Source organism: Staurois parvus, unplaced genomic scaffold, assembly GCF_062004578.1.
Source record: "Staurois parvus isolate SC_StPar_1 unplaced genomic scaffold, SC_StPar_1.0 ptg001357l, whole genome shotgun sequence".
Taxonomy (NCBI): Eukaryota; Metazoa; Chordata; class Amphibia; order Anura; family Ranidae; genus Staurois; species Staurois parvus.
In genome coordinates, this window is record NW_028319153.1 from 588,477 (window position 1) to 610,000 (window position 21,524).

Below are 21,524 nucleotides of genomic sequence, written 5' to 3' on the forward strand. Positions count from 1 at the left end.
ACTCTGCCACACACTATTGACCTCTGAACTCTGCCACACACACGCTACTGACCTCTGAACTCTGCCACACACACGCTACTGACCTCTGAACTCTGCCACACACACGCTACTGACCTCTGAACTCTGCCACACACACACTACTGACCTCTGAACACTTTCCAGCCTCCATTATTGTGGCCTTGCTCGGTCATTTCCTCACACAGCAGCACACGGCTCCCTGGTGATCTTTGGGGTTTTCCATGGCATTGAATGACAGCCTCTCCCCTGTCACAGAACACAAAGCATTTTGCCTCGTCTCTCCACTGGGGCTGTTCTGCATATAGCTGACAACAAAACCCCAACACGGTGCAAACAGGCCACTGTATCAGGAGAGCAGAAATGCAAACAGGCCATTATGTGCTACTGATCCCACACATTTTGGTGGGCGTTTCGGAAAGGGGGGGGGGGGAGCACTGACTCCAACCAAAACCCAAATATTCTGGTCTTAAAACAAAATAATGCAGGCGTCTATAAGGGGCGGAGCAGACACTGAAGCAAAGCATTTACGGCAAGTTGAGACATGCAGTTGGGGGGCGGTAAAATGCATGGCTGAGCCATGTTCTTAGTGCCCTGTCATTAGCATCTGAAAAGTGGTCAGAATGTGGATTGCTCTTCAGAGGAGAGGAAGATTTTGATGCATGTGTAAATCTAGCTTTGCAGCACAGAACAGTGTGAACCAGCAGCGCCAGGTCCAGCAGCGCCAGGTCCAGCAGCGCCAGGTCCAGCAGCGCCAGGTCCAGCAGCGCCAGGTCCAGCAGCGCCAGGTCCAGCAGCGCCAGGTCCAGCAGCGCCAGGTCCAGCAGCGCCAGGTCCAGCAGCTCATCCCACTCTTTATTATTTTACTTCTTTTTGTTTTCCTGTATTTGGAGCGTCTCACAGGGAACAGTCATTCAGGTCTCTGTGCAGCAGCATGTTGCTGTGTGGTGCCATCCCCCACGTTGGGGATCATGTGGCTGCATTGGATTTGTCAGCAAAATCGTTTCTGCATGCACATTTTTTATGTGTTCCGGTGCGTTTTTTCCCCTTTTTTTCTTCATCTCAATTTAGGATTTGTGCGTTCCGGTGCATTTTTGATGCATTTTTCTGCGTTCCATACAGAAAAAATTCAGCAGGTTCTACTTTTGTTGACTGCATTGGAACGCACTGCACTGGTGTTAACTGGGGCCATCGGAATCCATGTTAACCTCTTGGCGTCGGCCGAACGCCAATGTGCGACCTCCTGGGGTCTGGGCCTAAACGCCGAGCGGCCGCACATTTGCGTTCTATTAAAAAAAACATATGTGCTGAGAGCGTGCGCCCTGCAGGCTCCCAGCACACATGTCCGGTACACGTCTTCTCTTTCGATCGGGACCTTTCCCGATCATGTGACCGCTGTGACAGCGAATCACGTTGGTCACATGACCCTAAAACCCTGCCCCGCCTCCTGGCTTCTGGAACCCTTAAAGGGGCGGGAGGTGCAGGCGCCAAGGGGTTAAACACTTGTCCATGCGTTATTGATGTAGAATAAAAACGCACTGGCGTCACATTGCCTCCTCACCATTTGCCAATCACCTCAAAAAAGCGATTTGAACATGGATCACTCTTCAGAGGAGCTTAAATCTAGCCTTACTGTGCGGGACGGTGTGAACCTGCAATGTGAGGTCTGGTGGCTATCGCACTGTTTACTTTTCATTTATTACCTTTATTTGAAATATCACGTAATTACGTCATTCAAGTCTCTGCAAAGCAGCATGTCTGAATTTTTCCAGCATGCTTCAGGGATGCGTAAATCACATCACCCGATGCCTGGGACATGCAGCTCCAGGCGCAAGCAGGTGGGGGGGGGGGTTTCCCCCATTTTTTTTTTTCACATTTAGCTCTGCTGCTGGCAGTTGATTTCAATGCAAAATCACGCCCCACTGACTTCAATTCAAAATCGCATCCCATATACCTCAAAGCAAACACACCTCCCTTAGACTTCAATGCAAAAAGGTCTCCCATACACTTCAATGCAAAAATGTCTCCCATAGACTTCAATGAAGAAAGGTCTCCCATAGACTTCAATGAAAAAAAAAAGGTCTCCCACAGACTTCAATGAAAAAAGGTCTCCCATAGACTTCAATGAAAAAAGGTCTCCCATAGACCTCAATGCAAAAACGTCTCCCACATACTTCAAAGCAAAAATGTCTCCCACATACTTCAATGCAAAATGTCTCCCACATACTTCAATGCAAAATGTCTCCCATAGACTTCAATGCAAAAAGGACTCTCATAGACTTCAATGCAAAAAGGACTGCCATAGACTTCAAAGCAAAAACCGTCTCCCATAGACTTCAATGTAAAAACGTCTCCCAATGCGAATCTGTGAGTTTGGATGCATTGCATATAGAGGATCACTGGATTGGATACATTGTATATAGAGGGACACTGGATTGGATACATTGTATATAGAGGGACACTGGATTGGATACATTGTATATAGAGGGACACTGGATTGGATACATTGTATATAGAGGGACACTGGATTGGATACATTGTATATAGAGGGACACTGGATTGGATACATTGTATATAGAAGACACTGGAATGGATACGTTGTGTATGGAGGACACTGGATTGGATACATTGTGTATGGAGGACACTGGATTGGATACATTGTATATAGAGGGACACTGGATTGGATACATTGTATATAGAGGGACACTGGATTGGATACATTGTATATAGAGGGACACTGGATTGGATACATTGTATATAGAGGACACTGGAATGGATACATTGTGTATGGAGGACACTGGATTGGATACATTGTATATAGAGGGACACTGGATTGGATACATTGTATATAGAGGGACACTGGATTGGATACATTGTATATAGAAGACACTGGAATGGATACATTGTGTATAGAGGACACTGGAATGGATACATTGTGTATAGAGGACACTGGAATGGATACATTGTGTATAGAGGACACTGGAATGGATACATTGTGTATGGAGGACAGTGGATTGGATACATTGTATATAGAAGGATGGGATTGGACACACTGTAGAGGACACAAGTGGATACGTTGTATATAGAAGGATGGGATTGGACACACTGTAGAGGACACAAGTGGATACATTGTATATAGAAGGATGGGATTGGACACACTGTAGAGGACACAAGTGGATACATTGTATATGGAGAGACTATGGATTAGATACATTGTACACAATTATTAGGCAAGTCAGTATTTTGAACAAATCATTATTATGCATATTATCCAAGCTGTATAAACTTGATTGCTTATTGGATTTCAGCCTATCAGGTGATGAGTATTTGTGTAATGAGGGAGGGTGTGGCCTAAGGAGATGAACACCCTATATCAAGGTGTGCAGAATTATCAGACAGCTTCTTTTCCTCTGGCAAAATAGGCCAAAAAGAGATTTAACGGACTCTGAAAAGCCAAAATTGTAAAACGTCTTTCAGAGGGATGCAGCATTCGTGAAACCTCTAAGATATTGGGGCGTGATAACAGATCCATCAATAACATTGTTGTAAATAGTCAACAGGGTCCCAAGAAACGAGTTGAGAAAAAAAAGACGCAAATTCACTGCTGAAGATTTGAGAAGAATCAAACATGAAGCCACCAGGAACCCGTTATCCTCCAGTGCTCATATTCCAGAACTGCAACCTACCTGGAGTGCCCAGAAGAAGGAGGTGTTCAGTGCCCAGAGACATGGCCAAGGTAAGGAGGGCTGAAACCCGACCACCACCGAACAAGACACAGAGGATGAAACCTCAAGACTGGGCCAAGAAATATCTGAAGACAGGTTTTATGGACTGATGAGAGGAGAGTGACTCTTGTTGGACCAGATGGATGGGCCCCTGGCTGGATCAGTCATGGGCACAGAGCTCCACCATGATTCAGACGCCAGCAAGGTGGAGGTGGGGTACTGGTATGGGCTGGTATTATCAAAGATGAGCTAGTTGGACCTTTTCAGGTTGAAGATGGACTCAAAATCAACTCCCCAACCTACTGCCAGTTTTTAGAAGACCCGTTCTTCAAGCAGTGATACAGGAAAAAGTCTGCATCCTTCAAGAAGACCATGATATTTCTGCAGGACAATGGTCCATCGCATGCATCCAAGTACGCCCCTGCATGGCTATTTTTTTGCATGGAAATACCGTATTTTTCGCTCCATAAGACGCACTTTTTTCCCCCCAAAAAAAGGGGGGAAAATGTCAGTGCGTTTTATAGAGCGAATGTAAAGCGGCCGGTCCGGTATTTCTACTGCCACCAAGTCAGAATACCGGGCCGGCCGCTCAGCTGTTCTCTCCTGCAGGACCTTACCTGTTCCTCGCTCCAGCGCTGCAGTCTTCCCGCAGCGGCTTCTGTGACAGCCGGGTGCCCAGTGCGCATGCGCGAGAAGGGCCGCGCTTTGTGAATGGGCCGGTGTCTTCTGGGACACATGACAGATCCCAGAAGGCTCCAGGCCATTCACAAAGCGCAGCGCTTCTCACGCATGCGCACTGGGCACCCGGCTGTCACAGAAGCCACCGCGGGAAGAAGGAAGGAAGGACAACTCCGCGGAAGTGGGACCGGGTACCTGTCAAATTCAGGTACCCGCTCCCCCTCCCCCCCCAAAGGTCCGCAGTCTCTGGTAATCTCCTTTACTGTCTGCAGTCTCTGGTCATCCCCTGCGCTGTCTGCAGTCTCTGGTCTTCTGTGCTATGTCCGCAGTCTCTGGTCCTCTCCTGTACTGTCCGCAGTCTCTGGTCCTCTCCTGTACTGTCCGCAGTCTCTGGTCCTCTCCTGTACTGTGTCCGCAGTCTCTGGTCATCTCCTGTACTATGTCCGCAGTCTCTGGTCATCTCCTGTACTGTGTCCGCAGTCTCTGGTCCTCTCCTGTACTATGTCCGCAGTCTCTGGTCATCCCCTGTACTGTCTGCAGTCTCTGGTCATCTCCTGTACTGTGTCCGCAGTCTCTGGTCATCTCCTGTACTATGTCTGCAGTCTCTGGTCATCTCCTGTACTGTGTCCGCAGTCTCTGGTCATCTCCTGTACTATGTCCGCAGTCTCTGGTCATCTCCTGTACTGTGTCCGCAGTCTCTGGTCCTCTCCTGTACTATGTCCGCAGTCTCTGGTCATCCCCTGTACTGTCTGCAGTCTCTGGTCATCTCCTGTACTGTGTCCGCAGTCTCTGGTCATCTCCTGTACTATGTCCGCAGTCTCTGGTCATCTCCTGTACTATGTCCGCAGTCTCTGGTCATCTCCTGTACTATGTCCGCAGTCTCTGGTCATCTCCTGTACTATGTCTGCAGTCTCTGGTCATCTCCTGTACTATGTCCGCAGTCTCTGGTCATCTCCTGTACTGTGTCTGCAGTCTCTGGTCATCTCCTGTACTATGTCCGCAGTCTCCGGTCATCTCCTGTACTATGTCTGCAGTCTCTGGTCATCTCCTGTACTATGTTCGCAGTCTCTGGTCATCTCCTGTACTATGTCCGCAGTCTCTGGTCATCTCCTGTACTGTCCGCAGTCTCTGGTCATCCCCTGTACTATGTCCGCAGTCTCCGGTCATCTCCTGTACTGTGTCCGCAGTCTCCGGTCATCTCCTGTACTGTGTCCGCAGTCTCTGGTCATCTCCTGTACTGTGTCCGCAGTCTCTGGTCATCTCCTGTACTATGTCCGCAGTCTCTGGTCATCCCTGTGCTGTCCGCAGTCTCTGGTCATCTCCTGTACTGTGTCCGCAGTCTCTGGTCATCTCCTGTACTGTGTCCGCAGTCTCTGGTCCTCTCCTGTACTGTCCATTGGTTCAGAATATTTTTTTTTCTTGTTTTTCTCCTCTAAAACCTAGGTGCGTCTTATGGAGCGAAAAATACGGTATGTATTTTTTTTTTAATGTAGGCCTGTAATTTTTAGGAATAACTCACTGAAATCTGTCCGAACAAGAGTCTAGTAAACATCCCGGGTAGGATAAAATTTGAAACATGAAATCATAAATTATAATTTATTAATCATAAAAAATAATATAATAATTTTAATTCAATAATATAATCAAACCAAAAACACTGAAATGTGAAATATAGCGCCAAGTTCGCACATCGCTGAGCTCAGTCGCAGAATCGTTTTCAGTGTCTGATGAGGAATTTCCCCCACCAATCATTATCACTCAATTCTGCAAGTGGTTCTGATTTACTATCGCTGTTCTCTAGCCGGTCTAAAACCGCTTTTGACCTAAAGGGACGCTTTTTGGACGCCATGGACGTTTCTCAGTTTCCAGGCAGAAAGAACAGTAAAATGCAGGCAGGGCGCCGGACAAAGCACTCGGGACAAAATGTATGTGAAATGGTTTGATACAGGAATGTTATACTATGTGATTTTAGTGTATTTAGTGAATGTCACTTTTTCACATTTTTAAATTTCCCGCCATTTCCATCCCCCGTACGTCCCGACGTCGCAGGGACCGGAACCCGGAAGACAGATGCATCGCCTGGAGGACATTGCTGGGGACACTGCAGGAGAGACATCGCGGGAGTGCAGGACAAGGTAAGTGAAGTAGAGATCCCGGAGCAACGCTGCAGTGTATTCCCGAGTGTAGCTCGGGGGGGTTACCGCTTGTGGTGCTGAAACTTTACCCCGAGCTACACTCGGGAATACCGCCAGGGGGGGTTAAAAGGGAGATTTACGATGAAGGAAAACAGGACAACTCTCTGAACAGTGTCTGGGAGGCTGTGGTTGCTGCTGCATAAAACGTTGATTGTCAACAGATCAAAAAACTGACAGACTCCATGGATGGGGGGCTTAGGACTGTTACTGTAAAGAAGGGGGGCGAGATTTTATTTTTCATTAAATGTCAGAAATATTTATTTGTGAAGTTTGAGTTGTTTATTATTACCACTTTAACTGATGAAAACAAACAAGTGAGATGGGAAAAGGTCATTTTTCATACAGCTGCATAATAATCGTGAACACTAAAAGTCGCCCAATAATTGTGCACACATCGATATTCTCCGAAGAAATACAGAGGACACTGGATTGGATGATACATTGTATACAGAGGACACTGGATTGGATGATTGAATGATACATTGTGTATATAGAGGACACTGGATTGGATGGGATTGGACGATACATTGTACACAGAGGGATGGGATTGGACGATACATTGTATACAGAGGGATGGGACCGGACGATACATTGTATACAGAGGGATGGGACCGGACGATACATTGTATACAGAGGGATGGGACCGGACGATACATTGTACACAGAGGGATGGGATTGGACGATACATTGTATACAGAGGGATGGGACCGGACGATACATTGTACACAGAGGGATGGGATTGGACGATACATTGTATACAGAGGGATGGGATTGGACGATACATTGTATACAGAGGGATGGGACCGGACGATACATTGTATACAGAGGGATGGGATTGGATGATACACTGTATACAGAGGGACGGGATTGGACGATACACTGTATACAGAGGGACGGGATTGGACGATACATTGTATACAGAGGGACGGGATTGGACGATACATTGTATACAGAGGGATGGGATTGGATGATACATTGTATACAGAGGGATGGGATTGGATGATACATTGTATACAGAGGGATGGGATGGGATTGGATGATACATTGTATACAGAGGGATGGGATTGGATGATACATTGTATACAGAGGGATGGGATTGGACGATACATTGTATACAGGGGGGTCAGTTTATATGTCTGGAGAGGAAATGAGTGACAGCTGTCAGTTTCCAGGCTCCCCTGGTTGCCGGTTTCCAGGCTCCCCCCTCCTTAGGTCCCCCCAGGACTGCCAGGCCTTCTCTCTGGTCCCTCAAGCAGGGAGAAGGGGGGCGGGGTCTGCTGACATGAGAAGGACCCCAGTCAGGGCCCCTGGACTAAGCTCAGCCACAAGGGCCCCAACCGGGAGTACAGAGGCCACAGACAGGGGCCCGGCCGTCCACACTCACCGCACGAACATCACCGAGCCCCGCAGCGGCCACCGCCACACACCGTTCCCATCTGCATCCTTCACCTCCTCCGGATCCACATTCTGGGAAAAAGAGATCCCTCCGCCCATTGGCATAGCACGGGGGCTCGGTGAGGAGGCCGGCGCTGGCCGCTGGGTGTGCTGCGAAGCACGTCAGTGACGTCATCCTGTGTCCATGCACCGGGAGGAAAAGTAGTCCGTCTAGGATGGGAGATTGGGGGGGAGATGAGTGATGAAGGAAGGAGGGGAGGGGTGGTGTCACCTGTCACCCCTCTCTCATCATCTGCCACCCAGTGAGCTCACCTGTAAACCTGCACAGAGTCATGGAGATTATTAAAGGGCCAGTCAGATGTGAACCTGTCATCAATACATGCAAAGATCAATATATTGGTAATGGAAAGAAGAAGATCAATATATTGGTAATAGATTAAGAAGGTCAATATATTGGTAATAAGATTAATAGACTAGTAATAGAAAGTATAAGATCAATATATTGGTAATAAAAAGATCAATAGATTGGTAATAGAAAGAGGGGGAGCAATATATTGGTAATAACAAGATATATATAGATTGGTAATAGAAAGAAGAAGATAACAATATTGGTAAAAGAAGAAGATCAATATATCGGTAATAAAAAGATCAATGTATTTGTAACAGAAAGAAGATCAATATATCAGTAATAGAAAAAGCAGGTCAATATATTGGTAATAGAAGAACATTAATAAATTGGTAATAGAAAGAAGAAGATCAGTATGTTGGTAATAGAAGAAGATCAATATATTGGTCATAGAAAGAAGATCAATCTATCAGTAATAGAAAAAGCAGATCAATATATTGGTAATAGAAGAACATTAATATATTGGTAAAAGAAAAGATCAATTTGTCGGTAATAGAAAGAAGATCAATATATTTGTAACAGAAGATCAATATATCAGTAATAGAAAAAGCCGATCAATATATTGGTAATAGAAGAAGATCAATTATTTGGTAACAGAAAGAAGATCAATATATCAGTAATAGAAAAAGCAGGTCAATATATTGGTAATAGAAGAACATTAATATATTGGTAATAGAAAGAAGATGATCAGTATGTTGGTAATAGAAAGAAGGAGATTAATATATTGGTAATAGAAAGAAGATCAATCTATCAGTAATAGAAAAATCAGATACATATATTAGTAAAAGAAGAAGATCAATATATTTGTAACAGAAAGAAGATCAATCTATCAGTAATAGAAAAAGCAGGTCAATATATTGGTAATAGAAGAACATTAATATATTGGTAATAGAAAGAAACTCAATCTATCAGTAATAGAAAGAAGAAGATCAGTATGTTGGTAATAGAAGAAGATCAATATATTGGTAATAGAAAGAAGAAGATCAATATATTGGTAATAGAAAGAAGAAGATCAATATATTGGTAATAGAAAGAAGAAGATCGGTTTATTGGTAATAGAAGAAGAAGATCAATATATTGGTAATAGAAAGAAGATCAAACTATCAGTAATAGACAGAAGAAGATCAGTATTTTGGTAAAAGAAGAAGATCAATATATTGGTAATAGAAAGAAGAAGATCTAAAACAGAAAGAAGATCAATATATCAGTAACTGAAAAAGCAGATAAATATATTAGTAAAAAAAGATCAATATATTGGCAATAGAAGAAGATCAATATATTGGTAACAAAAAGAAGAAGATCAGTATATTGGTAATAGACAAAGATCAATATATTAGTAATAGAAGAAGACTGATAGATGTAGCAGACGTCTCATGCATGCAGTGGTGTTACACAGGGGCGGACTGACAACTCATGGGGCCCCGGGCAATAGGGGATCATGGGGCCCCTGTGTCCTTGCCCAAACTCAAAAAAGCCTATGAAAAAGGTACCAGGGGCATCTCATGGGGCCCCCTACTGACCCCGGGGCCCTCTGGGCAGTGCCCAAGTTCCCAAATGGTCAGTCCACTCCTGGTGTTGCATATCCATCATATGCGGACGATGCAGAAATCTGAGCGCGGATTTTTATCTTTTCTATGTGCTGCAGCTTAGCGATCGGGAACGATCATCCATCCCACCCATCCAGGCCATTTGCAGCTTATCGGTCAGGAACGATCGTCCGTCCCACCCATCCAGGCCATTTGCAGCTTATCGGTCAGGAACGATCGTCCGTCCCACCCATCCAGGCCATTTGCTGCTTATCGGTCGGGAACGATCGTCCGTCCCACCCATCCAGGCCATTTGCAGCTTAGCGATCAGGAACGATCGTCCGTCCCACCCATCCAGGCCATTTGCAGCTTAGTGATCGGGAACGATCGTCCGTCCCACCCATCCAGGCCATTTGCAGCTTATCGGTCGGGAACGATCGTCCGTCCCACCCATCCAGGCCATTTGCAGCTTAGCGATCGGGAACGATCGTCCGTCCCACCCATCCAGGCCATTTGCAGCTTATCGGTCGAGAACGATCGTCCGTCCCACCCATCCAGGCCATTTGCAGCTTATCGGTAGGGAACGATCGTCCGTCCCACCCATCCAGGCCATTTGCAGCTTATCGATCGGGAACGATCATCCGTCCCACCCATCCAGGCCATTTGCAGCTTAGCGATCGGGAACGATCGTCTGTCCCACCCATCCAGGCCATTTGCAGCTTAGCGATCGGGAACGATCGTCCGTCCCACCCATCCAGGCCATTTGCAGCTTATCGGTCGGGAACGATCGTCCGTCCCACCCATCCAGGCCATTTGCAGCTTATCGATCGGGAACGATCGTCCGTCCCACCCATCCAGGCCATTTGCAGCTTAGCGATCGGGAACGATCGTCCGTCCCACCCATCCAGGATATTTGCAGCTTATCGGTCGGGAACGATCGTCCGTCCCACCCATCCAGGCCATTTGCAGCTTAGTGATTGGGAACGATCGTCCATCCCACCCATCCAGGCCATCCCACCCATCATGTATATTACAATATGACAAGTATGTATTTCCAGGAGCATCTCAGCTAAATGTGGCTGTTTTTTATTACCTTTTAACTTATGCCCCCCTCCCCTCTTTGGTTGCTAGGATTCTTGCACAGCAACCAATGACACAAGTGTGCAATTGTGTATCGATGGTTGCTAGGATGCTGGGCCGTACAGCATCATTGGTTGTTATGTTGCTGGACAGTTCATCGGTTGCTAGGACAGATGTGGCTGGGCTGTACCACAACATCAGCTTGATTGACACACAGCATAGTTAGTTGCTATGGTGCAGGTGACCGCCAGCACCATAACAACCAATGATACTGTAAGGCCTAGCTGCCTATGTCCAAGCCACCAGTGACGCTATGTGGCCTAACCACCTGCACCATAACAACCAATAATGCTGTACAGCCCAGCCACCTATGTCTTAGCAACCAATCACACCGTGCAGGAACATATTAACTGATAATGCTGTGAGGCCCAGCCACATGCCTCCTAGCAACCAATGGTGCTGGAATGCCCAGCCACCTGTGTCTTATCAGCATCACTGGTTGCTATGGTGCAGGTGACCGCCTGTACTATAATAACCAATTATTCTGTGTCCTAGCAACCAGTGACACTACATGGCCCAGCTGCCTGCATCGTAACAACCAATGATGCTGTACAGCTCAGCCACTTTTGTCCTAGCAACCAAAACACTGTATAACAACATGATAACTGATGATGCTGTGAGGCCCAGCTGCCTGCGTCCTAGAAACCAATGATGCTGGAAGGTCCAACCACCTGTGTCTTAGCAGCATCAACGGTTACTATGGTGCAGGTGACCGCCTGCATCACAATGATGCTGTAAGGCCTAACTGTCTGTGTCCTAGCAACCAGTAATGCTATGTGGCCCATCGGACTGCACCATAACAACTAATGGCAATGTACAGCCCGGCCACCAGTGTTCTTGCAGACAGTGACACCATGCAGCAACTTAATAACTGATGATGCTGTGAGGACCAGCTGCCTGTGTCCTAGCAACCAATGATGCTGCAGAGTAACAGAACAGCCAATGAAGCTGTGAGGCTCAGCCGCCTGCGTCCTAGCAACCAATGATGCTGCGCAGTAACAGAACAGCCAATGAAGCTGTGAGGCCCAGCCGCCTGCATCCTAGCAACCAATGATGCTGAGCAGTAACACAACAGCCAATGAAGCTGTGAGGCTCAGCCGCCTGCGTCCTAGCAACCAATGATGCTGCGCAGTAACATAACAGCCAATGCAGCTTTGAGGCCCAGCCGCCTGCATCCTAACAACCAATGATGCTGCGCAGTAACATAACAGCCAATGAAGCTGTGAGGCCCAGCCACCTGCTTCCTAGCAACCAACGATGCTGCGCAGTAACATAACAGGCAATGAAACTGTGAGACCCAGCCGCCTGCGTCCTAGCAACCAAAGATGCTGAGCAGTAACACAACAGCCAATGAAGCTGTGAGGCTCAGCCGCCTGCATCCTAGCAACCAATGATGCTGCGCAGTAACATAACAGCCAATGAAGCTGTGAGGCCCAGCCACCTGCTTCCTAGCAACCAACGATGCTGCGCAGTAACATAACAGGCAATGAAACTGTGAGACACAGCCGCCTGCGTCCTAGCAACCAAAGATGCTGCGCAGTAACATAACAACCAATGAAGCTGTGAGGCTCAGCCGCCTGCGTCCTAGCAACCAATGATGCTGCACAGTAACATAACAGCCAATGCAGCTTTGAGGCCCAGCCGCCTGCGTCCTAGCAACCAATGATGCTGTGCAGTAACATAACAGCCAATGAAGCTGTAAGGCCCAGCCGCCTGCTTCCTAGCAACCAATGATGCTGCGCAGTAACATAACAGCCAATGAAGCTGTGAGACCCAGCTGCCTGCGTCCTAGCAACCAATGATGCTGCGCAGTAACATACAGTTGCAAGAAAAAGTATGTGAACCCCTTGGGATTATGTGGAGTTTTGCATGAATTGGGCATAAAATGTGCTCTGAACGTCATCTAAGTCACAACAATAGAAGAACACAGTCTGCTGAACATAATAATACACAAACATTAGATGTTGCCATGGTTTAATTGCACATAACATGTAAACATTCACAGTGCAGGGAGGAAAAAGTATGTGAGGCCCTAGCTTAATGACTTCTCCCAGAGCTAATTGGAGCCAGGAGTGAGCCAACCTTGACTCCAATCAGTGTGATGATATTGGATGTGTTGCTGACAGCTGTCCTGCCCTTAAAAAACACTCACCTGTTTTGGGTTTACTGGTTTCAAGAAGCACTGTCTGATGTGAACCATGCCTCGCAGAAAAGAGCTCTCAGAAGACCTACCATCAAGAATTGTTGACTTGCATGAAGCTGGAAAGGGTTACAAAAGTATCTCCAAAAGCCTTGATGTTCATGTGTCCACGGTAAGACAGACTGTCTACAAATGGAGAAAGTTTAGCACTGTTGCTACTCTCCCTAGGCGTGGTCCTCCTGTAAAAATGACTGCAACAGCAGAGCGCACAATGCTGCATGAGGTAAAGAAGAATCCCAGAGTGTCAGCTAAAGACCTACAGAAATCTCTGGCACATGCTAACATTTTTGTTGACACATCTACAATAAGGAAAACATTAAACAAGAATGGAGTACATGGGAGGACACCACGAAGGAAGCCATTGCTGTCCAAAAAGAATATTGCAGCACGTTTGAAGTTTGCAAAAGAGCACCTGGATGTTCCACAGCACTACTGGCAAAATATACTGTGGACAGATGAAACCAAGATTGAGGTGTTTGGGAAGAACACACAACACTATGTGTGGAGAAAAAAAGGCACAGCACACCAACATCAAAACCTCATCCCCACTTTGAAACATGGCGGAGGGAGCATCATGGTTTGGGGCTGCTTTGCTGCCTCAGGGCCTGGACGGATTGTTGTCATTGATGGGAAAATGAATTCCAGAGTTTATCAAGACATTTTGCAGGAAAATGTACGACCATCTGTCTGCCAACTGAAGCTCCGCAGAGGATGGGTGATGCAACAGGACAATGACCCAAAGCATACAAGTAATTCAACAAAACAATGGCTGTAACAGCACAGAATACGCCTTCTGGAGTGGCCCAGTCAGAGTCCTGACCTCAACCAGATTGAAATGCTGTGGTATGACCTTAAGAGAGCGAATCACACCAGACATCCCAAGAATATTGCTACACTAAAACAGTTTTGTGAAGAGGACAGTGAACAGAAGTGGTCCAAAATTACTCCAGATCGTTGTGCAGGTCTGATCTGCAACTACAGGAAACGTTTGGTTGAGGTTATTGCTGCCAAAGGAGGGTCAACCAGTTATTAAGTCCAAAGGTTCACATACTTTTTCCTCCCTGCACTGTGAATGTTTACATGTTATGTGAAATTAAACCATGGCAACATCTAATGTTTGTGTAGTATTATGTTCAGCAGACTGTGTTCTTCTATTGTTGTGACTTAGATGACGTTCAGAGCACATTTTATGCCCAATTCATGCAAAACTCCACATAATCCCAAGGGGTTCACATACTTTTTCTTGCAACTGTAATAGCCAATGAAGCTTTGAGGCCCAGCCGCCTGTGTCCTAGCAACCAATGGTGCTGCGCAGTAACATAACAGCCAATGAAGCTTTGAGGCCCAGCCGCCTGCGTCCTAGCAACCAATTATGCTGCGCAGTAACATAAAAGCCAATGAAGCTGTGAGGCCCAGCTGCCTGCTTCCTAGCAACCAATGATGCTGTGCAGAAACATAACAGCCAATGAAGCTGTGAGGCCCAGCCGCCTGCGTCCTAGAAACCAATGATGCTGTGCAGTAACATAACAGCCAATGAAGGGGTGGCAGAGCCTGCTGCCTGTAAAAGAGGTCTACCCTGTGTCCGAGGCAATATTACTCCCAACCCCCTCCTCTGAGTACCTTACTTTGTCTTATCGGCGACTTACCATTGTGTGTACATAAACTATATTGCCAAAAGTATTGGGCCAGCCCTCCAAATCATTGGATTCAGGTGTTCCAATCACCTCAGTCTTGTTAAATCTGCAGCCTTCATTAAAAGAATCCCCGGTGATCCTGCCATGAAGATGATATTCAGGCACTTCCCATGATAGGTAGACAACGCTGTCCCTGTTTTCCAGTTGGTCTCCTGCGTTGCCACTGCATGGTGCATCAAGGAAACCGGTCCTGAGGAATGTCATGCAGCCATCACTGGAGTGCACATGACATGAAGTGGCTGCAAAGAGGCCTCAGATGATCAGCAACAAATGATGTAAGAAAAAAAAAAAAAAAAGATGAAGAATGGTGAAAAGCAGCTTTTTCTAAAATTAAAAAATCATGGCAATTGTTTATGGAAGATGGCTGTCATCCAGGAAGGGTTTGCATTGGCTGATGGGAATTTGTGTTTTACGTGAGAACCGCCAAATCCTGGAAACATAATCTGAATTATTAGATCATAGCGGTGGGAAGGTCGGACATTAAATAAAAAAAAAAATCACATGTCCAAGAATGGAAATCTTATTTCCTAAAGCACACCGACTCCTTTACCGATTTGACGGCGACATTTCAGAGCGACCCGCCCCGTTCACGGGGAACGTTTTCCAGGTCCGATCGCTGAAATGTGATGACATATTCCAGGATATTAAATTGTTTTCGACCTCAGAATCTCAGAATTAAAAAGAGAATATATTAGTCCAGATTCAAGTCCCCGGCCTAATTACCTGACACAGATTTACCCAATTATAGCTGAGCGCATTGGAGATATATAAAGTGCGCAAAATAAAGCATTACGGCTAGGTTCACACTCGCCTGCGCTGTGCGTTCTGGTTGCAGGTGCATCAGTTCCCGTGAGACACGCAGAGCCGCCATTCATTCCACGCTGTCTCAATGACAATTATTTTGTTTACATTCAGCTATCAGCGGGGAACCTAAAAATCTAAAATTGGAATCACCAGCAATTATTTTGTTTACATTCAGCTGTCAACGGGGAACCTAAAAATCTAAAATTTGAATCGCCGGAAATTCTTTCGTTTACATTCAGCTGTCAGCGGGGAACCTAAAAATAAAACATTTGGTGCCCCACAACAATGACTGGGCCCAGGGCAGCTGCCCCTTTTGCCCCTCCTTAAAGACAGCCCTGTCCCTGGCTGTCACCATGAAAGGTAATAATCCTTTCAAATAAGAAGCTCTGATTTCATTCTGACTTGACCTGATTTACATCATTGTCTCAAAGCCAGGGGCAGGGGCGGATGACAACTCATGGGGCCCCCGGGCAATAGGGGATCATGGGGCCTCTGTGTCCTTGCCCAAACTCAAAAAAGCCTATGAAAAAGGTACCAGGGGCATCTCATGGGACCCCCTACTGACCCCTGGGCCCTCGGGCAGTGCCCGAGTTTCCAAATGGTCAGTCCACCCCTGGTCAGGGGACAGCCAAGCTATCAGCATTTGCAGGAGGAGGTCAGTACAGGCAGCCTCCCTATGTCTTTCAGTACAGGTTCCCTTTAAAAAAAAAAGTGAGGATATTTTTCAAGATGAATCTGCCGTAATCAGTATCTTCTGCTAATTTCCCAGGTGGTAAAATCTACTTTTGCTCCGCTAACAAATCTGAAAATTGTCGACTGCTTTGGGCATAATTAAAAATGTTATTAATTCGATTTCATTTAAACCTCTTGGCGGCAAAAATTGCCGTCAGAATATTTATTGTAAACAGTTTAATTATAAGTCGCGCCATGATGAAACGTATAATGTACAGCGTGTGATCGGCAGGCTCGTACAATCAAACTTTCTGCATTCTACAATAAAACTTCGTTAAACGGCAGGTTTTTCATTTATAATCTCTTTCTATATTCATTAGGCTCGGGATTAAAACATATACTGGACAGTCGTTATCAAAAAACAAAACAATAAATGTATCTTTCCTTTCTTTTTCTCTTTTAGCTAGATAAATATAAAATGTTGCCTACAAATATTTCATAATTGCCTTTTCTGCCGTCAGTTGGGCCTGTAGGCTACTTTCCAAACCAGGGGTGGACTGACACCTCATGGGGCCCCCGGGCAAAAGGGGATCATGGGGCCCCTGTGTCCTTGCCCAAACTCAAAAAAGCCTATGAAAAAGGTACCAGGGGCATCTCATGGGGCCCCCTACTGACCCTGGGCCATCGGGCAGTGCCGGAGTTTCCAAATGGTCAGTCTGCCCCTGTTCAAAACATTTTGCCAGGCTGTCCTTAACCCTTTAGTGAAGGAGAGTAAAACCAATCCTAATTCCTAAATAATAATTATTATTAATTTACAGGATTTATATAGCGCCAACAGTTTGCTCAGCGCTTTACAATTTAGTGGGAGACAATAAAGTAACAATACAGTTCAATACACGAGGGGTTCGAGGGCCCTGATCCTGGGAGCTTACAATCTAGGAGGGAGGGGTGAGTGGTACAGTAGGTAGTAACTGTGGGGGATGGACTGGTTGGAAGCGTAGAGGATTCCAGAATTAGCAGAGGGCAGGCTGGGCTTCCCTGAAGAGAGAGGTTTTCAATGATCGCCTAAAGGTAAGTAGAGTGGGTGATAGTCTGATAGATTGGGGTAGGGAGTTCCAGAGGATGGGTGACGCCCATCTTGGAGACAAGCATGGGAGGAATAGATAAGGAAGTTAGAGAGTAGGAGGTCTTGCGAGGAGCAGAGTGTACGGTTCCGGTGATATTTAGAGATAGGATTGGATATGTAAATTGGGGCAGTGTTGTGGATGGCTTTATATATCATTATTAAAATATAAAATAAAATTAACCCCTTCGAGCAGTGGCGTCCCGAGGCAGGTGCCGTGAGGGACAGGGCCGTCTTTGAGGAGGGGCAAAAGGGGCAGCTGCCCTGGGCCCAGTCATTGTTGTGGGGCACCAAAGCAGCTGCCCCATAGTACTTGCCAACTGTACTGGCTTATACAGTGGAATCCCTAGGCAGGTGCGGGGAGTGCGGTCCGCACCAGGTGACACCGACCATACAGGGTGACACCGGACCCGCGCCACGAAAAGTTAAGTTGTAAAGCAAGCTGACGATCCCCGCAGGATGGATCGGATCCATCCTGCGGGGATCGTCAGCTTTCTTTATAACTTACCTTTTCTTGGAGCGGGTCCGGTGTCACCCCGTATAGGTTGCATGCGGACGATCCTGCGGGGTGACACCGGTGTATCGGCAAGATGTTTCTCCCATGTAGATATGTCCCCCTGAAGCAACTGCGCATGTCCCAGTTCCAGGCATGATCAAACGATGATAGAACTACTGCTATCATCGATTGATCGTGCCTGAAACCGGGACATGCGCAGTTGTCCCAGACCCGCTCTAAGGAAAGGTAAGTTGTAAAGAACGCCGGCGATCCCCACAGGATGGATCGGATCCTGCGGGGATCCGATCCATTATGCTCAATCAGCAGATCCGATCCATTCTGTGGGGATCGTCGGAGGGGGTGTCACCAATTGTTACCGCACCGGGTGACACCTACCCTAGGGACGCCTCTGCCTTCGAGCCACACAAATATGCCACCTCACAGAACTGGGCTGTTTTCCATGGGGCCGCATATTTGCGTACCTGTCTTTCTGTTGGGAGCGTGTCGCACAGCGCAAAGACTGGGGTGTCACTGAGAGCTCCGGGTCCCATTCTAACGATCGGGACACCAGATTCCGGGTCACATGACCGCTGTGGTAGCCTCTGACTGGCTATCACAGCGATCAGTCACTGTACAGCCCGCCCCCCATGTTTTTTTTCTTCTCTATGAATGGAGGAGAGAGATACATTGTATCTCTCTAATGCAGGCCATAGAGGGGTCGAAAACCAGCCGTTTAAAAAAAAAAAACGAAAAATCGGTCGTTCAATAGGCCGACGTTACCACCAACGGTAAAAAAAATCGTCCGATTTTCGTCCCATCTATGGCCGGCATTTAATTACTTCTGTCCCTTGCAGAGAGCTCCGCTATTATATTTGACATGACAAAGTCTTGCAGTTGCAACAATGTATCTATCTTTGTTTTTATTCAGATACAAATAGATACATTGTTGCAACCGCAATACTTTATTAATGTAAAATATAATAGCGGACTGGAATTCTTCTTTTCTTCTTCTTTTTCTTCTTCTTGCAGGTCACAGCTCATGTGCAGATTTTTTATCGGTAAAACAATCGGCCGAATTGCCCATCATTGCCGGGAAAATCAACCGATCGACAAAATCGGTCAAGTTTTTTCCCACTTTACCGATAAAAAAATGTGCCAAAACCCCAAAAAACAGTCGACCAATTAACCCACTAACGATGCATAACTCCTGGCATAGAGAAAAAAAAAATTTTGTTAAAAATAAATAAATAAATAAATATTAAAAAATAAAGAAAAAGTACCTAGATCAAGGTTTGATCTAGTTCAGTGCCAGGATAAGTGTTTGGGTCAAAGGTCACGTTTTTTGTTGTTGTTTTTTTTAATTGGTATCAGTGTCAGTTAGTGTCAGTGTGTTTTAGGTAAAAACAAAACAAAACAAAATGCGCCCTATTGTTCTGGGCCCTACTCCGGGTACAAACAACAAGTAACATACACATATATGGTATCACTGCGATCGTCAAGAGCTGGAAAATGTATTTTGGGTTGTTCTTTGGTGGTAGGTTATGGTAGTAACAAGAAGCACACATTTAAATAAAAAAGCATTTTTTTTTTACTATTTTGGGTCAGTTTCCTTTAATAATAATAAAAAAAAATCAGGAGATATCCATTTCCATTTACCACCAAATAAAAGCCCGATTGTGTCCTGAAAAAAAAGCGGTATAATCCACCTGGACGTACAAAGTAGTTGTGATGTATGCAGGGGCAGACAGACTGTTTGGAAACTTGGGCACTGCCCGAGGGCCCGGGGTCAGTAGGGGGACCCATGAGATTCCCCTGGTACCTTTTTCATAAGCTTTTTTGAGTTTAGGCAAGGACACAGGGGCCCCATGATCCCCTATTGTCCGGGGGCCCCATTTGTTGTCAGTCCACCCCTGGATGTACGGTTTTACTGGCACATGTCAATGTTGCAAAATTGTGCTTAGGCATTAAGATTTGTTTTACTTAGGTGTGAAGGGGTTAAAATAAAATCTTGCTCGCTTCTATGAATCAAAGACAAACCTAACTCCTAGTGAACATGAAAAAATATAATATAATAATAAAAAATATAATATAGCATAAAGTATTAAGTAACTGCTATAACACATAATAAGGCAAAATCAATCATATAGTGAAAACAGGCGAGTGCTACATATCATGAACCTGAATCCAAGTGTGTTAAGGAAAAATAATAATAAAAATAAAAACATAATAATAAAAAGTCCAAACACTTGTTTTCTTTGTGGTGTTCCCTTCCTCCTGTGATCACCAAGTGCTTCAAACACAAAAGTGCCCAATTCCACCACCAGATGTCTGCTCACCTCCAGCAGTGTGACCTCACATATTATTATGAACTTTTGGTCCCACAGTGGACACTGAAGATCAACTTGATGGATTAAAGCTGTTATCATCTCGTTCAGAGTTCACCTCTCACCACCAATGTACCTCATAAATAAAAAAACTCCACATAGTGCGTAAAACTTTAAAACATTTTATTACCAATAAAATTACCATTTTATTTCTTTCTCTCTCTCCTTCTCTTTCTTTTTTTTTTCTTTCTTTCTTTCTCTCCTTTCTTTCTTTTTTTTTCTTTCTTTCTTTCTTTCTTTCTTTCTTTCTTTCTTTCTTTCTCTCCTTTCTTTCTTTTTTTTTCTTTCTTTCTTTCTTTCTTTCTTTCTGTCTTTCTTTCCTTGATCTTGCTGTTCTTTCTTTCTTTAGCTTCATCTCCTGCAAGGAGAGAATTTGCCTCTCCCTTCAGAAGAGGAAGAAAACACAGAGGCAGGAGACAAATGCACAGTCCGGTTCCTCTATGTGCCGACTAGCCGCCCCTCCTATCCATCTCTTGCTGCCCTGGGCTCCCGTATGCTGCCTTGCCCCCCCCCCCATCCCCTGCAGTGCTGTTGCAGGGTTCCCTCCTCCCTGCAGCTGCTGCAGAGGATCTGTCAGGTAGACTGTCCCCAGTGCTGACAATTCCCCCCACCACAGACTGGAGAGAAGAGAGAAAGCTGGTTCTGCCCTTCCTCCCACCCTCTCCTCCTGTGTCTGCCCCGCAGTCTTGTATCTTTTCTCCTTCTTTCTTTCTTTCTTTCTTTCTTTCTTTCTTTCTTTCCATTTTCATTGGTGTGAGTGGGGGGAATAGTGCCCCATCATTGGTATCAGTGGGAGGAATAGTGACCCATCATTGGTTTCAGTGGGAGGAATAGTGCCCCATCATTGGTATCAGTGGGAGGAATAGTGTCCCATCATTGGTGTCAGTGGGAGGAATAGTGCCTCATCATTGGTGTCAGTTGGAGGAATAGTGCCCCAACATTGGTATCAGTGGGAGGAATAGTGCCCCATCATTGGTATCAGTGGAAGGAATAGTGCCCCATCATTGCTGTCAGTGGGAGGAATAGTGTCCCATCATTGCTGTCAGTGGGAGGAATAGTGTCCCATCATTG

The 21,524-nt window shown here is 45.8% G+C and overlaps 1 protein-coding gene across 2 annotated transcripts in view; it reads right to left on the reverse strand.

Moving 5' to 3' along the window:
* LOC149436416 (uncharacterized) overlaps nucleotides 1-8,094 on the reverse strand; it is an 82,033-nt gene extending 73,939 nt beyond the window's left edge. For both annotated transcript variants that reach the window (XR_016308291.1, XM_089661637.1), the window contains exon 1: nucleotides 7,998-8,094. The gene's annotated coding sequence lies outside the window, so the exon portion shown is untranslated. The remainder of the gene's footprint in view (nucleotides 1-7,997) is intronic.
* Between the last annotated feature and the right edge of the window lie 13,430 nt (nucleotides 8,095-21,524).